Raw genomic sequence first — 12,125 nt, forward strand, 5'->3', positions numbered from 1 at the left:
GAGCGGAGAGAAACACCCCAGCGCTCCACATCTGCCTCATCCATGGCACCGCCCTTTGGGGTACGGACATCTGTGACAAACTATTGCCAAGGACGGAGCACAGCAGCAGGAGGGAAATGTCATCCTTGGCAAACACCTGAGAGCTCACCAAGGGCTGCAGCTGCTTCCACTGAACCAGACTGATGTGTTCCACTGAACCAGACTGGCACTCATTGGTTGAGCATCTCAGGCTCACAGCCTTCTGAGGCTGTTGCTATGTTACACTTGGATAGTTTCATTACACTTCCATACCTCTGTTACACTTCCATAGCTCTATTACACTTCCATACCAAGTCTGTTACCAACCCATTGACTTTGGGTACGTTCTGGACTTTTTATAGCAATACAAGGACAATACTGTCACTCGTTTTGACTCTCACCTTTACCTTAGTGCCTGTGCCAATGCTACCTAGGGCATAACTCCCCACTCTCAACTTACTCTGTTCAGCAACTTTCTTTGGGAAAGGCATCTTATCCTGGGCTACATACAGAAATACTGGAAATTTCCACTGCAAAAAGACAATCTACCTCTCACAGAGCCACTGCCATTGGTGCCATGAGGCCGGAGCAGCCTGGGGACAGCAAGACTGCAGTGGGGACAGAGAGTGGCCAGAGAGCTGCTGTCAGTTCCCCTTTTTAGTCCGGATGCTGTGATGTCACCTCCTGATGAAGCGATATTAGCCCATCTGGATGGTTGCACTGGGGTGTCCCTCTGGGGTGGGACAAGTGGAGAGGTGCACATTGCACACTGTGGACTGTTGAGGTGCCCCACACCGCTCTGCACCCTGGGGTGCCACACACTGTCCCAAGGGCTGTTGAGTGTGTCCCCTGGCATGGTGTCCCCAACGCATGCCACACTCTCTGCACAGTGCCCCAATGTGGCTGTCCGTGCTTGCCTGGGCTCTCCAGGGCAACAGAGTCAGACAGTGACTCAGAGGAACAACAGAAGACCATTTATTGAACTGTCCATCTGCAGCCAATCAACTGCCCTGCACTGAAATTAGAGGACTTACAGTAAGTAACAATGAATGCACAATACAGAGAAAGGATACTTTGGCACTGGTGTTATTGCCTTCTCTGCTACCTCCGGGGAAATTGAGGTTATGGCTGCTGCAGGAGAAGAGTAAAGATGACCGGGATGTGAATGAGGGAGAGAGAGAAAATGAAAGAAAGAGGAAATGGAGAGAAGCAGAGAAGGAACGTACCAGAGAGAGAGATGGAAGGAGAAAAGCAATCGTGGTCCGTTTTGAGGAGCTGCAGTGCTGGAGCAGAAGGGGGGATGAGAGCGCTCATCCAAAGGTTGAAGTCTCCACCTGGCCAAAAGGAGACAGCAAGAAATGCAGGTTCTCTGGGCATCCCTTGGTCTGCTGGTGGCAGCTGCAGCTGCAGCATCACAAGGTTGTAAAGAAGTGAGTTCACAATGCCACATTGGTCAGAATGTGTTTGTACAGAGAGGTGCTTGCAGTGAAGCAGTGCCATTGATGGACACACAAAGGCTGTCCGGTTATCTCACGGCATCTCGTGCTTTGCAGCCTCTGTTGTTATGGCAAGAGCCTTGTCTTGCAAATGTTTGAGAGGTAGCAAGCAAAGAAAACCTGTCAGAAAATGGGTTTTGTTGTTCCACAGCACTTGTGTGGAGCAAAGAGTGCCCGTGTGAGGAGTTCCTGCTGTGAGGTTCCTGCAGTGCGAGTGATGGCACAGCTGAGCACAAGGAGCACATTGCATCCATGGCTGCTGTGCCATGAGCACACGCTGCAGGCCAACGGGCAGAAGCATCCAGAATTGCAGGGCAGCCCTTGGAGAGGAGAAGCAGTGCCAGCACAGGGAAGGAAAAGAGCCCTGAGAGCTGGGATGGCCCAGAGGGAAGGAACAGCTCAGTGCTGTGAGCGGCAGCTCTGAGGCTGCTGTACTGCTGAGAGCAGTTGTGTTGGAACACGTTCTGCTCACAGCTGTGGGGATCTGCACCCACGGTATTAAAGGGTGCGGAAGGATTTGAGGGCAATGAAAGGATACTGTGGTTAGAGAAGAGCGTTTAAAGATTTGATGTGATTGGAAAGCACTCACCGCGGATGAGGGCCACCACCATTGGTGCCATGAGGCAGGAGCAGCTTGGGGATAGCTCGACTGCAGTGAGGACAAGGAGTGTCTGGAGATCCACTCTCACTTCCCCTTGGAGACACAGTGGCATGATGTCACCTCCTCATCTCACAATTCTCTTCCCCATGCCGTGGCACCATGGGGCCCAGGATGGGATGACACACGTGGAGTCGTACATACAACCGTTACTGCGGTGTCCCACACAGGCTGACAGCTGTCAGCTGTCACACACTGGCCCAAAAAGGCTGCCTGTGCGTGCCCTTGCTGGGTGTCCCCATGAGATCCAAACTGCAGCACACATGGCTGCATTGAGGTGTCCCACAAGGGCTGTTACATGTGGTCCCCAACATGCCCACCCTGCACATTCCCCACTGTCCCCACCGCACTTTCCCACTGGGGGGCAGCATCAGGAATCCTGGGGACACCTCACATCTGGAAGGGCAGACAGACAATGGCTTCAGGTGGGGGAAAATCACAGCAATCATCTCCAAGGAAACTTATCTGTTTCCTTGACAAGAAACTTATCTCCAAGGATACTTCTCTGTTTTTAAACCATATGCACCACGTCTACCTCTCACTGAACTCCTAAATCTCAAGGAACAGCTCTGGATGCCTCCATGCCTTTTCCAGACCTCACGACCCCAAAAACTACCCTGGATTCACATCTGGAAGTGGCCCCAAATCCCAGAAGTACCCCAGGTGTAGGGGCTGGAGCAGCAGCAGCCACCAGGACAAGGAGGACAACTCATAGGTGAGAGGAGGGGAGAGTGGTTCACCCACTTCCATGGATGCTCTTTGCTTTCCCATGAGAGGCCAACCCACTGCTGGGAGGTGCCTTTCTGTCTGTTTTTGAAGCTCTGCAAAAGAGGAGACAGAAAAGACCACAAGCTGTTGGGACATTCCCAGGAAGCCACACTGGGCAGAACCTTTCCTTCAGCCAATAATACATCTGTTATTTGTTGCCTGCACTCCACTGGTGCGTTGAAATGTACAGTCAGCTAGCAGAACCCACAGTCCTTAGGGCAGAGATCTGTTGGCTTTGGTGAGAAATGTCCGGAGAAGTCCCAGCCAACACTCAGGACTGATGTCTGTCTCATAGCAGACTTAGAAAAGGACGGGCATCATTTTGTGCCCACATTTTTGCTGTGCTGGATGTACATGCTGTCATTTTGAGTGGGGGACACATCAGGTGGGTTTGAATTTAAATAATCCTATTGGCTAAGCTGTGACTGAAATCACTCCATCTCTGGGCTTACGATCTAAAACTGCCTTTCTATCCCAACTCTACTCAGACAATCTGCTGTTTCCTGCAGATTTGTTTCTAGAAGTCCGTTTTCAGCCAAAGCCAACATTACTTCCCTTTTCTATTTAAGCTTCCTCCTTCTGGTGCACCACACAAAACACATCGTGGGCCTCAAACCCTCCTTCCCTCTCTTCCCTCCTCTTTCCATGCACCAAAACTGAAATAATTTCAGGAAAACGATCCCCAAATCACACATGTCAACTCAAGAGTCCCCCAGGTCCATTTCCCCACCCATTTGGTCTACCAGGAGGATGATGAGGATGTGTGGAAGAGTCAGGAGTACGAAAGGACGGCAGAGCTGAAGAGAGGAAGGCAGAAATTAATTAATATCACACGGCTTTGTCTGAACTGCATTGAAATTCCACACATTCCCTTTGGCTTTTAACCCTTCATCTCTCCCTAAATCTCTCTTCTCATTCACTATCGTTCAATAAATGGGAAGGAAGGAGGGAATCCTCAGAAGTGACAGTGAGTCGGTTTTTTCAGGGACGAGGAGAAAACAGGAGTCAGTGAGAGGGACCGGAATCAGACTGATCACCGCTCTGATTCCAAGGTCTGTTTTGAGGAGTGAAAGTGTCGGCCCACAGCACTGGAGAAGGGATGGGGGGGTGAGACTCACCTGGAGGTGGCAGTCCTTAATCAGCAAAGAGCAACGATGGCTGCCGTGAAGATGATGAAGCTCTCTTCTGTTGGCCCTTCCCAGCATCCCTTCCTTCTGTCGTCTCCACTGCAGCACTCTGCTCAGTGCCATCAGCAAAGTGCTGAGGGTGCACTCCATCCCATCATCTGTGTGTCAGTGAGAGGTGGTGAAGAGCAGTGCTCCCAGGAGGGACCTCTGGGGGTCACCACTCATCACCACCTCCACCTGGACATGGAGCTGTTGGCCACAGCCTCTGGCTGCGACTTTCCAACCTATTCCTTCTCTGCAGAACAGCCCAATGCTCACATCCATATCTCTCCCATTCTGAGATGAGGGTGTGATGTGAAACCATGTCATTGTGGAAACCCATGTAGATGACATCAGTTGCTTTTGGATGACATGAATTATCCTCAAATGCTCGTATCTAACCCCAACATACTTCCTTAAGAACCATTAATTCGTTATAACTGGTTGAGAACCTCAAATCCAACCAATCCATCCCAAAACCCAGCCACCATCCATGAAGGCCACAAATATTTCCTAACCACCCCCAAAATCCAACCACCTTCTGTGGGGACCCCAAAATCTGGACCAATCCAACACAAATACCCAATAAAACCTGGGAGGTGTGTGACCATGCGTACACACAACCTCACATGGGTAAGACGTGTATGTGCACAACCATACATGTGCACAAACGCGTGTGTTCTGTGTGCACATGCACTTCAAGATTGCAAAGTGTGCTGTGCTCACAATGCACACGTGCACTACATGCCTGTAACTCTGTACGTCTTCTTTACAAGTTCATCTCCATTAAATGTGTGTGTGCTGCTACGTGTTCACAATAAATGTACACACACGTGTGCTACACTCTGAGCACTGAGGCATGGGGTGTGTATGTGCTGTGCTGTGCCTGTACAGCAATATATGCAATCAGTATTTCCCATGGATGTCCTCAGCAGGTACTACCTGTGTTAGAGTTGCACGTGTGCCCTCACTAAACACACCTTTAGCATGTGCCCCTGTTGGACCACGTGTGTTCCTCACTGTACATCTTAGTCCTTAGGTTGGGCCCAAGTTTGTGTGGGTGCCACTGTGTCCACAAAGTTCCGTGCTGCTGTCCCCCATGGGGATGGTGGAGGAAAGAGCAGTGGGGACAGAGTGTGGTACCCAAAGTGTGTGGAGACAACCGGCTGGATGTGTAGGGGACTGCATGTGACATCTCATGTGGGGCAGACCATTGGAGCCATGTGTACTGTGCTTGGCATCCCATGGGGGACAGAGTGACAGGCCACGTGCTGGAAGTGCTTTGTGGACCGTGTGTGAGCTGACAGGAGACAGCCTGAGTGGGGCAGTGTAAAAAAGATGTGGATACGGATATTTGCGTGCCAACTCATCCTGGGCCCCACACTGCCAACCCCTTGGGGACCGCAATTGTCACATGAGAAGGTGACATCATGGAACTCTATCCAAAATGAGAACTGACTGCAGCTCTCGGCCACTTCCTTTCTTCACTGCAGTCTCGCTGTCCCCACGCTGCTCTGCCTCATGGCACAAAGGGAGGTGGCCCTCATCCTGGTGAGTGACAAAGGGGACGTGGTGCCATGGGGGTTGGTGGCCCTGTGTGGGACCAGGATCATGTCCCTTGCAGGTTGGTGGCTGGTGGCAGCGAGCAGGGCACAGCAATGTGAGTATGGGGACAGGGGAAGAATGGGGGACAGAGGGAGGAGAGCAAGGGCAGGGGGCCAACAGAGGGGCTGAGGAGGGTGTGCAGTGACAAGACTGACTGCTGCCCACGTCCTAGTGCCCGACCCTCCCTGTCACTGCACCCCAGCCAGGGGGGTCCCCGGGGGACAATTCACCCTGCGCTGCCACCTGCCCTGGTTGCCCTTACAAGTTGAGCTCTGCCAGAACACACATTTGAGATCCAAGAAAGACGTGGACATGCTTCAGGACATGGTTGAGTTTTCCTTGCTTAGCCTAGAGAAGGAAGACGCAGAGAAGTATCGGTGCCAGTACCGGGTTTTGGAGCCACCAGGACATCAGGGAAGAGTGACCCCGTGGAGCTGGTGGTGACAGGTGAGGGCACTGCGGAAAATGGGGGGTCTCTGTGCTGTGGTCCCCCCAGCTGCCTGACTGCATGTTTGCTCACTAGGAGTGTGCAAGACCACATGTGCACAAAGACGTGTATGTTCTGTCCACACAAGCTCTTCAAGTGTGCACAGTGCACTGTGTGCAATTCATGCATGTACCACTGCATGTGGTGGTGTGAATTACATCAGTGTGTGTTATCCCGTGCACATAAATAATGTATGTAGAATAATACAACAATAGAACTGCAGAATCTTTAGAGTTAGAAGCAAACTCTTAAAGATCATCAACCAACTCCCTGCAATGCATAGGGACACCAACAGCTCCATCCGCTGCTCAGTGCCCAATCCATCCTGACTTTGAATGTCTCCATGGACGGGGCACCAACACCTTCTCGGCGACACCTGTGCCAGTGACTCACAGCCATTAGTTTAAAACACATTCCCAGTCGATTAAATCTAAATCATTGCTTCTTCGGTTTGGTGCAATTTCCCACTGAAGCCCCTGCAAAGGAGTCTCTCCACGTCTTTCTTACAGTCCCTTTAGATACCGACAGGATGTTTTGGCATCGCATGGGGGACACCGTGCTAAGCCACTCACTGGCAGCCGTTTGGGACAGAATGTGAGACCCAATGGGTGACGGCCTGTATGGGGTTGGGGTACCCCAGTGGTTTCTGTGTGTGTCTTTCCAAAACTGGCACTCCAGAGAGGATCCCAAAGGGCTACCACCCCCTTGGGAACCACAGTTGCCCATCAGGATGTGACATCACAGCCTCCTAGCCACAAAGGGGAACTGACAACAGCTCTCTAGACACTCCCTGTCCCCACTGCAGTCTCGCTGTCCCCAAGCTGCTCCTGCCTCATGGCACCTATGGCCGTGGCCTTCATCCTTGGTGAGTGACAATGGGGATGTGGTGCCACAGGCGTGGGTGTCCCTGTGTGGGACCAGGACCGTGTCCCTTGCAGGTTGGTGGCTGGTGGGAGCGAGCAGGGCACAGCAATGTGATATGGGGACAGGGGGAGATATGGGGATGGAAAGAGGGGACCGTGGTCAGGAGGAGAGCAGAGAGGGCTGAGGATGGTGTGCAGGTACAAGGCTGACTGCTGTCCCCTGTCCTGTGCCCCAACCTTCCTGTCGCTGCACCCCAGCCAGGGGGTGTCCCTGACGAACAATGTCACCCTGCGCTGCCACATGCCCCGCGTGGATGCCTGGGTCCAGCTCTGGCACAATGGAACTCTGAGATTTAACAAGGAAAAAGACAAGGAGCAGGATCAGCTGAGCTGAGTTCTCCTTTGCTGTCACAAACCTGGAGGACACCGGGACATATCAGTGTCGGTACCAGGTGTCAAAGCTCTGAGGACATCCAAAAAGAGTGACCCGTGAAGCTGGTGCTGAACAGGTGAGGGCACTGTGGAAACCGGCTGGCCCTGAGATTTTCCAACATGGCCAAGTCCCATCTCTTCCCCTCCCTGCACACAAAAAACCGCAGCTGCCCCCAAACTCAGCATTTCCCTGAGCCCAGGCAACATGTGGGAATGGGGACTGATGTCACCACCCAGTGCTGGAATGGGGGGTTGTGGTGCCACATTCCTCCTGCACAGAGATGATGCTCGGCCCATATCCTGTGTCGGATCCCCACTGGTGGGGCACAGCCACCTTTTCCCACTGAGGGGAGGACTCTGGCCTCTGCTAGCCACCAGCATGTAAGCCTACAATCCCACAGACCACCAAATTTGTGTCCTCACCCCCTGTAGACAGCGTGATGATGGAGGTGACACCAACACCCTGCAACCCCACTTAAGTCGGAGACCCCATTTGTATACCCCTAGTGTCTGCCATGGGTGGAACTGTCACGGCATCCCTGCCCTGTGAGGGGGACACCCAAACACTCGGAGCCCACAGGTGCCAAGGGGCGGTCCCATGGTGTCACGGAGTTACCTAGATAGATCTGTGCCCGTCACAGGGGGCAGTAGGCTTGCGGGCCCCCTCCCCCCCGGCTTCCCGAGAAAAAAAACGGAGCAGCGGCAACGATCTAAGAAGGAGAACTATTTTACTAATTACGATGTTGGAATGCAAGATAGATGACACGATATAATACAATCTAATTGGGAGTAAGGATAATAAAGCAAATGAAAACGAGCGACAGCAAAAGAGCGATAGAGAGAGAGAGAGAGAGAGAGAGTTTCCGAAACGAAAGCCTTACTTGATGAAGGCAGATGGCTTGGAAAGCACACCCACTCCTCTCCCGGCAGCAAGCAAAGTGAGTGAAGTATACCCACGCTCAACCAGATGACGTATCTTCCGTAATGTGTCTTCCTTCTCTGACTGTGAGGTCCTCTGGGAAACGTAGTTCTTCTCTTTTGTCCATGATGTTATGATGTGGAATACCAATAGCAAAGTTTACAAAACCATGACACAGCTCTACACCAGCAAGGCTCCATGCTGTGACAGGGCCAAGCAGGGACAAGCCATGGCTGCCTGGGAAATGCCAGTGCTGGGCTGCTCCCCTGTTCCTGAGGAGCTGAAAAGGGGCACTGTGTGCCCTTCCCCACTGGGAATGCCTTGGGCTCAGAACCACACAGTGTGCGCTGTGTTGGGAGCAGCACTGCTGACAGCCCAGAGGAGAGGCTGGTTCAGCACGCTGCTGATGGAAGGCTGAAATCCTGGCGGGAGGCATTGGCAGCCCTGCAGAGCCAATTCACTGCTGAACGGAATAGCACTCAGTGAGGGTGTGTGGTGCTGCCAGATCCATCAGATCAGGAAATGATTCTGCGGTCTGAATTAGAAGGACAGGAACGAGGGATGGACCTTGCCTTGCTCTCAGAATGTGAGCCAGAATTTCTCGGATTCATGGCCCTGTAGACAACTTGTTTCTCTCCTCTCCTCCTTCTCCTCTCCTCCTCTCCTCTCCTCTCCTCTCCTCCTCCTCTCCTCTCCTCTCCTCTCTCTCTCTCCTCTCCTCTCCTCTCCTCTCCTCTCCTCTCCTCTCCTCTCCTCTCCTCTCCTCTCCTCCTCCTCTCCTCTCCTCTCTCTCCTCTCCCCTCCTCCCCCCTCCCCTCCCTCCCTCCCCTCCCCTCTCCTCTCCTCTCCTCTCCTCCCCTCTCCTCCCCCCTCTCCTCTCCTCTCCTCTTCTCTCCTCTCCTCTCCTCCCTATCCTCTCCTCTCCTCTCCTCTCCTCTCCTCTCCTCTCCTCTCCTCTCCTTCTCCTCTCCTCTCCTCTCCTCTCCAAACCTCACTCTTCTTCTCTTTTTTTTTTCTTTTTTTTTCCTGCGTTACCATTTCATTTTTTTCAGTGGTTTAGAGATGGTTTTCACCAGTACATTGGCCATCCGTCATCTGTCCTTCTCCGGCTGGATCTCCTGCTCCTGGGGCTGCATTTTCCCAAGAATGTGGGAATTTTTCGCAGAAGTTTGGACAAATACATCCACAAATGATAATTCTACCAGAAATGATGACAAAAACATTTGGAAATGGGAAATCTCCTCCCAGAGGTTGGTGAAAACCCTTCAGATCCATGCATTATCCCAAAAGAAGGAATGAAAACCTTCAGAGGTAGAGGAAGGGTAAAACTTCCAGAAATAGGAATCCTCCCTCACAAAGCAGAATGAAACACTTTGAATCAGAATTCTCATCCAGGAATGTGGATAAAACCCTCCAGAAATGGGAATCCTGCCCCAACACCACGGTGGATCGGGTGCTGGTTTGGGATGTGGAGCTGGAGATGCGCACACGGCAGGGACATGTGTGGCTGTGGGGACAGACGAGGCGCTGATGTGGGGCACATGGTGAGGACACACGTACACAGTGAGGACACGGATAGTGCAGGCACAGGGAGCAGACGTGCACCGTCCCTCTGAGTGGGTCTGGAGGGAGGTTGAATCTTTCTCTGCCTCCTGAGTCGCACCCTCCCAGTCAGCTGGTGTGGATACCACGATGGAGTCAGCCAAGGCTCGGAGCAGAATACACATCCATTTATGGAGAGCTTCTCTTTGAAATCAAACGGCTCCAAAGCAATGCTTTGGAACGAAGAGCTGTCCACAAAGTGTTGCTGGTCACTCATGCGTTCCTTACCAGTCTCGGAAAGCATGCTAAGGACACACACGTGCACTACTGTGCACATATGCTGGTGTACACACGTGGCATCACACAGACACAAAGGAACGGAGTTAATCATGGAGTGACAATCTGTGTACAAATTGTGTGCACATGTGATGGTGCACATGCAGGAAACATATGAATACATGCAGTGGTACCTGTATGCAGTGCACACGTGATGGTGAGCACACACAACACAAGTGCACTGTGCATGCTGGAAGCACATGGTGCATACAACACACACGTGTTGTGCACACCTATGGAGGCATCAGTGGCGCCCCCCAACGGCCACCTCGGTGTAGATAACAGAGGGCTGTGGGGCGGCGGGGGGGCTGGGGGGCTGTGTGCGGGGGTCACAGCTTGCAGCTCCAAGTAGGTCAGTCCCTCGCTGTCACTGGAAGGCACTGGGGACACCGTAGGAAGCAGAGTGCCACCATGGGGGTCCCAAATGTGATTGCTGAGGGACACCCCACGGGTGATGTTTGGGTTTTTTACTACATGGCATGAAAGTTGCGCACGGGGTCTGAGGGTGTTTAAGGATCAGAGGGGTCAGGGGGATCAGGGGGCTCAGACTTGGGTGCAGGGTGCCTCCACGATGCGGATTGGGAGGATTTGGAGTTCCTCGTGGGCTGGGTTTGGGGGTGTGCTAACATTAGGGCAAAGCATGAGAGGGTGAGGAGTCCCCTGGGGTCACCATGGACAGAGTTTGGGGCGCTATGTGGGACTGGAGCACTTCAAGGGTCAGACTGGGATTTGGTGCTCCTGCCCAGTCAATCACCTGGAACTCCATGGCCTCAGGCTTTTTGGGGGGGGCACCTGTGTCAAAACACGGAGGGGAATGAGATTATGGGGGAGCCTGAGGGACGTTTGAGGGGATCTACTGAGAAATAAGGACATTTAACCCCTTCCCCACCGGGCTCTCATCTCTCTGTGTCCGACGTCTGTGGGCAGAGAGGAGGAAGAGATGATAAGGACGAGGATGAAGACAAAAGCAGCAGTGCCCAGCCACCAACCACGCACCACCAGGTTCCATGAGAACTGCCTGTAGCACCTGTGGGGCGGAATGGTGGTTATCACATCCCCAGCCACCACCTCCATGGGGGACGGGAGGTGACACAAGCCACTCATGGGTGGCACAAGGTGTACCCCCAATGGGGTTGAGACCCACCTGGGGTGCAGGTGTGGGTGTCACCTCCAGTGTTACACTGTCCCCAAGGGGTGAAGAAATGAAGGGGTAACCCTTGGGGCGATAGGAGCACCTGTAGGTGCCACTGTCAGCTGGGGTCACCCAAAGGAGTGTGAAAGTGGCTGTGCCCCACCACTGGAGTCCTGGTGCTGGAGAGGAGCTGAGGTCCCATCCTTGTGCAGGAGGAAGGTGGCCCCATAGTCTTGTTCCAGCAGCCGATGGTGACCATTGGTCCCTGTTCCCACATGTGCTCAGGGTGAAGGAAATGCTGGATGGGGGATATCTGACATCTGCACGAGGGAGGGACAGCAGTAGGACACGGTCGTGTGGGGAGCAGCCAGAGCCATGTGTGCACCAATGTCCTCACCTGTCAGACCAGCTCCCCGCCCCCCACACCCCCCCCAACGGGGTCACTCTCACTGACACCTCGGCTGACTCAGACACCCGGTACTGACACCGATAACGACCTGCGTGTACCCGCAGTGTGCCAACAAAGGAGAACTCGGCCGCGTCCTGCTCCTTCTTCTTCCCTTTGTGTACGACCAACCTCCTTCCCGGTTACAGCCAGACCCAGGGCAGCCAGCCGGGGCAGGTGGCAGCGCAGGGTGACAGGATCCCCTAGGGACACCCCCTGGCTGGGGTGCAGTGACAGGGAGGGTCGGGCACTAGGCGG

This window comes from Gallus gallus, chromosome 31, assembly GCF_016699485.2.
Source record: "Gallus gallus isolate bGalGal1 chromosome 31, bGalGal1.mat.broiler.GRCg7b, whole genome shotgun sequence".
NCBI classification, from domain to species: domain Eukaryota; kingdom Metazoa; phylum Chordata; class Aves; order Galliformes; family Phasianidae; genus Gallus; species Gallus gallus.